The sequence below is a fragment of the Protopterus annectens genome, chromosome 12.part0, assembly GCF_019279795.1.
Source record: "Protopterus annectens isolate FY-2018-M chromosome 12.part0, PAN1.0, whole genome shotgun sequence".
Taxonomy (NCBI): Eukaryota; Metazoa; Chordata; order Ceratodontiformes; family Protopteridae; genus Protopterus; species Protopterus annectens.
In genome coordinates, this window is record NC_056746.1 from 549,307,998 (window position 1) to 549,314,834 (window position 6,837).

Sequence of the window (6,837 nt, forward strand, 5' to 3'; positions counted from 1 at the left end):
CTTGTTTAACAGGCTTTGTCTGAACATGCTACTTCTGCATGGGTTTCAGTCTGACAAAGTTCTGTGTCTGCAGAGCTCTCAACTGTAGGGCTATCCACATAATGGCCAGAAGTTTGCCTGTTATGTTTGATCTGTTCCCCAGACAGGTGTTGTCCTTGGCAAATCAGTAGCATATTCTGGTGATTGCAATCAGTACATGCCAACATCCATTTGTGCTTCAGACTTTATATCCCTCAGAAAAGATATGTTACAACAAACCATGTAACACCAGCAATTTTCTCAGTGTATAACAGCAATATTTCAAGTATGGCAATGTTTTTTGGGCCTCAGTCCCAAATTATGTCAGGCTTGGTACAGATGCCATACAGTAGGAGGTTGATAGGTAGGGTCTACCACTATTTTGTTCTGTCATTCCTGCTGAGGGGAAAGGGTTTACAACATGTGGGACTCTGTACATTCAAGAGGTTGGTGTATGGAGAATGCTCTTAGATGCCCTTGTAACATATTTTATGTGGGGGAGAGTAACAAGTGTTTTAAACATAGGCTGTTAGAATGTGTGAGACATATTACTGATGAGGAAGAAGACAGTTCTATAGCTGTACATTTCAATAATTCTCACTATGGGGGTAGTAGTCATGAAATAAAATTAGTTATGTACAGAATCAGTTTAAATTCTTAAATATGATACTTTATACCCTAGGGGTTAAATGTGTAGTGTAATTGGAGGCTGTGTATGTACATGTAATTAAGTGTAGTGGGTTACAAGGTACTGCTTTGTAAAAAGTCTGTTTCTCAGTTTGGTCAAACAGTCATAAAATAACAATTCTTATGTACAGAATCAATGTATGTTTTTAAATGTGCTACTTTATCCCCTAGGAGGTTGACAGAGGAGTGTAATTGGAGGCTGTGTATTTAAATGTACTTGTATTAATTGTTTCTTCTAATTAAGGCAAGTATTTCATGTAATGTGTTACTCCTTGAAGGCTTTGGCAAAGACATCAGAGTAAAATAAACCTCTGTGAATTACTGCTGTTTGTATTTTTGTTTACTATCTTCACTCATTGTAGTTGTGTTGCTAAGAGGTCACTGTATATGTCTGACCATTGTGTATGGCCTATCATGGTTTTGTGGTAGTGTACTGTTCACTAATTATTTCTACTGGGGGGGCAGATGTGAGTGTCATGGGTCCTGTCATATCCAACTGTGCATGCTCAGCATATATTTGTATGGGCATTTAGAGACATGTATATATATATATATATATATATATATATATATATATATATATATATATATATAATATATCTACAGTATTTCTTGGTAATATACCTGTATATTGTTATACATATATATGTATCTCCACACATCTCTATCTCTCTGTATGTGTAAATATTGTTTTTTCATAGATATATTTGTAGATAATCATTCCCGATTGCAGTGTGTCTTTCCTTTTGTAAACTGACTGTACTGCATGATATGTTGTAAAAAACATCCTAACATCTCATAGCTAAGATAGACTAGTGGTAAACTGATGTACCTGTGGTATATAGTATGCTGGGCTCAAGACTGAGCACAGCTGATTATTTTGTTGCTTGCCAGAAGAAGGGCTACTGGATACAGAGGGATTAAGGCAGTTTTAAGCAGTTGTAAGTGGGTTTGCATGGGTTTGCTTGGTGCTAAGCATCGATAAGACACAGTTAAATGACAGGTGCTTAAACTGTGTTAGCTTTACTTACTGACACTTACCAGTGTGCAAATATTTCACATTTAAGCAATGTGTTAACCTGGTAAGTATAGCTTAGCCCTGGTAACCATTGCTCACATTCCAGACTCAGAAAATAACAGAGTTATGACATCATGTAATAAGTTTATTTAATTTCCTGTACATAACATGTTTTTATGTGCTCTCATTACAGTAGCAAGGGGTGTGACTATACTGTACAGGACACTTGAGTATACATGGGTACTATCACATGTTTTTTTATTTATTATTTTTATACATGAGTAGTATCACATGTTATATGCACTCACACTTGCATGTTACACCATCTGAAGTACACTAGTTGACGAATATGATATCACACATATTGTGAAATTAGTACTTTTGACACTGCTTTTCCATGTAAAATTAGATTGCCTATTGTAGTACTCTAATCATGCACCTCTACATGCATAGCTGGAACTATGAATACTACACTATCTTGTTCTTGGTGTTTCAGCTGTATGCTTTTATGTATCTCCTATTGGATATCAATATCATATTATTATATAAACTGTAGAGTACTATGTTCTTTGCCCATGTCATTCAGGACTGCTGTCATGTAATAATGGCATACATTTCAGTTTCAGACTCCTATCCTTCAGGATATTCATCCTAGTGCATAACATGTTTGCTGTCCACTTCCTCTCTGTCCTCTTTGTAGATGTGCAGATGTCAGGTATTGCTAACACCATGCAAATATGTAGGTGCCCACATAGTTTTGTGCTGTGGGTCTGGGCACTGCTGCTATCTCCAACAAATGGGACATCCTTCATGTGGGCCTTGGCCCTATTACTTGCCTGTGTGAGGGACATTGCAGAGGTGGTGGGCTACAGATTCACAGAAAGTAAGTGGGAATACTTCACAGGACAGGGCATCTGGAGACAGCACAACAACATGGGGGATATAGCTCCAGAATTGTGAACAGATTCTATGTCATCATCAGTGCTGTTATACACATGGTGGGTTGTTAGGTTGACAGGGTTTGTGTGGACATACATTTAGTGAGTGACTTCATGTCTGACAGTGATATGTCTCTGACATACCTCTCCACTGGCATGCCATCCACCGACTGGTCACATGTTTTCCTCTTATGTTTTGTCTGTTCCCCAGACAGTTGTTGTCCTTAGAAAATCAGTCAGGAACTATGGGGAATGCAATCAGTAAATACTAAACTCCATTGGTATTACTGCCTTCATATTCCTCATAAAGGATATGTTACAACAAACCCAGTAACATCAGCAACTGTCTACATTTCTGACAGCAGTATGTCCAATCTACGCCTGTGTTTGTGCCTCTGTCCCCAAATGATGTAAGGCTTTGTCCAGATGTCATGCAATATGAGGCTCAGACGTATTTAGTAGCATTATTTCTTGCTGTCATTCCTCCTACCATCCCAGTGATGTAGTCGACCCACAGATGTGTTACAGGGAAGAGGCCATAGATATCAGTCCTGAGCCTGTACATACTGAGGTGAACTGTACATTTGAGAGGTCTGTGCATGAATGGCCATTGTTGACTGACTATCGGGATTGTGTACACCTGTCATGTGTACATGTCATTTGTGCTGTATATGGAAGGAGGTAGATGTAAGTGTTATGGCTCCTTTTTTATCTGAATGTGCATGCTGCTCCAGTGTCTGCTGGTATATTGGCTGTATGCCTTTGTAGTGGCAGACTGAGGCATGTCCTGTACCATGGTCAGGATTCAGTCTACACTGAGAATTGGACCACTATATGTAGGGATAGTGTGTGACTGGAAAACTATTATATATTTCTTCACACAGTCCATATACTCTACTGTTCACCTGACCTACCGGTATGTGACTGTCACTGTGGTGAAATTGGTTGTGGGTATGCACTTTCACACTGGTGTCTAATTTTTGGTGCTGTAACATCCCTGTAGTGCCTGACATTCCAAAAGGGGATGACAACACATTCGTTGACATTGAGCTTAAGGCCATGGCTCTGACACCAGTCAATGGTCTCAGTGAGGCTTTTCTCTAGGATGTCAACATCAATTGGGTAGTTAATAGCTCCCATCTTGCAATCATCTGCAAACATAGTCAGCCAGAGCCCCTTCATGTTGGCATGGACTTCAGAGAAGTTGATACCAAACAGGAGAGGACCCAGGACCAAACTCTGTGGAGCTCCACATGTGACTGGTTGGCAGTCTGACTTGGGCTCAGCTACTTTCACACTGTGTGTTCTATCTGTGAAACAGTTTGCAACCCACCTACTATTGTAGGGGTTGATGCATAGCTTAGTGAGTTTATCCATGAACCCTGAGTGGGGAATGGTATCAAAAGGCTTGGCCAGATTGAGGTAGGCTGTATGAACCACCTTGCCTTCATCCACAGCTCTAGTGACTGACTCAAAGAAGTTGACCAGGTTGATTGAACAGGCATGATCTACCCTGCACAAAAGCAAACTGTGTGGGATCCTGAGTCTGGAGATTCCCATATACCTGTTTCTTAAGTCCATGATGATGTTTTCCATAGCTTTGCATGACAGCCTTGTCAGGCTAATGGGGCGAAACTTCCCAGGGTCTGCAGCCATTCCTCCTGTGTGGAGAGGGTTAATTGTAGCAGTGCACCAGTCAGTAGGGACAAAGCCTGAGGTGAGGCTGTGATTGAACAGGGCACACAGGTGAGGTGCCAGTTCACTCTATAGTTCATGTAGAAGGCAGCCAGGGATATTGCCATGTCCAATAAAAGCTGTATTCATGGCCTTGGACAGTGGAGTGTTAAACAAAGCAGCAGTACTACTGGGTGCCTGGCAGTGTACAGGTATTGTGATTGCTCCTTTGGGGGTGGGGAAAGGGGTAAATGTGCCACTGAATCTGTGTGCCAGTATATTGGCAATATATGTTGCCTCAGTATAGGAGATAACATTGTGCAGTAGCTCAGAGCACATGTTGGTATTGCCATGGAGATTCTCTACATAACTATAGGAGGCCTTGTGAATGTCTTTACTGTGTACTGCAATGCTGTTTTCACAGCTAGCTTTAGAGTATTTGATGAGGAATCTTATTTTTTGTTGGGGCTGATAAGGTTTTTTTTCCAGTCTTGGGAGTTCACCTTATACCATATCAGTTTCCTCCTTCTGTTGTAGAGTTTTTTTGGGCAGAGGACCACCAGATTGGCTTCCTTTATCTGGAGGAGAGAGTCTTGTTTCTACTGGGTATGGCACAATCCATGCATTTGTTTGTGTTCATACTGCATTGGTGTGTGCTTGAAGGTCATGCAACTAGTCTCCATTTGCATGGGTGCCGTGAAGTTAGCCACCTCTGATCTTTGCAGGCCAAAGTTAGCTTTGGAATGTTTCTTCATGGTGGTTACCTTTGCAGGCTGGTGGGATGGATGAGGATTTCCAAGGTGATGACATTGTGGTCAGATCTAACTTTGGGGGAGTTGACTACTGGTGTACAGCAACAGTCACCCATGTAAGTACTGACTAGGTCAATGATGTTGCTACCTGTAGTGGGTGTAGAAATGAGCTGGTCCAGGCCATTGGAATGAATGCATTCCAGGCAACATTGGGCAAGTGCATTGATACATGGGTAGCTTTCACAGTTAATGGAGGGGTAGTTGAGGTCAACCAGTATGATAGTCTTAGGGTGGACAGTAATATTCCCCAAGGCACTTTGGAACATGGGGTTTGACTCTTGGGACAGGGTTGGGGACCTATAGCAGGCTACAACTTGAATTGCTGTCTTACCCTATGTTAGCTACACCTGCAGTATCTGTGATGCATTATGTTGGGCTACCAGTGTGGACATGTGCACATCCTTTTTGAATAAGGATTGCTCCAAGTGAGTGCCTTTTGAGATTTAGACTTCTAATGTTGAGCAGCATGACCTGCAGAATGCATTTGTTTCTAGCTGTTATATATTTAGGTATATTTATGTATACATATGTGTGTATATATATGGGTCTACTTCATATGATCGAAAGACCATTTGACCTAAACCCGTTTGATCGAAAGTTCATTTGATCGAAAACCAGTATTCAAGGCATAAAACTGGGATTTGTCCCCCTCCCCAATGTTGTGCGACCCTGGAGTTGGTATATATAGTTAGGGGGACTGTGGGGGGTGCAGCTCCACACATTGGGGTGGTGCCCCCCCACCCAGTTTCCTTTAAAAGAAGAAAATAAAACAAAAAGTGCAGATTTTAAACAAAAATAGGTGGGGGCTTTGCCCCTACACCACCCATTGTGAGGGGCTGCACCCCCACACCCCCCTAACTATATATACCAACTCCAGGGTCGCACAACATTGGGGAAGGGGACAAATCCCTGTTATTTACCTTGAATACTGGTTTTCGATCAAATGAACTTTTGATCAAATGGGTTTAGGTCAAATGGTCTTTCGATCATATGAAGCAGACCCATATGTTGTTGTTGCATCTTTCAGCTTTTCCCTCTTAGGGGTCGCCACAGTGGAACTCCGGTCCGCTAATGATTGGCAGTAGATTTTAACGTACTGAGTTGCCAGCCCTGACGTACAACCTTCAACGAAGGTGCGCCCATTCACGCATGTCTCCACACACAAGACACTTTAGCTGAGAATCGAACAGGACAACGTCTTACTGTGGGGAGACAATGCTACTGCAGCACCACCACTGCAGTATGAAGTAGACCCATGTGTATATATATATATATATATATATATATATATATATATATATATATATATATATATATATAGGTGTGTGTATGTGTGTGTGTGTGTGTGTGTGTGTGTGTGTGTGTGTGTGTGTGTGTGTGTATGTATTTATATATATATATATATATATATATATATATATATATATATATATATATATATATAGATATATTTTACATGTATATCTCTATAGATATATTTTGTGTCTATATCTGTCCACATATATGCATCACCATATATGAATACATGTATATATAGAAAACCTGACTGATTCTACAGAATCTTTTCCCTACTGTTGAATGACTCTACTGACTGATATGTTTGGAAAAGCATCAACATTTGGTAGAGCTCTCATGGTGTAGTAGTACATTGCTCTGACTATGATGTACAGGGCCCTGGGTTTAAACCTTG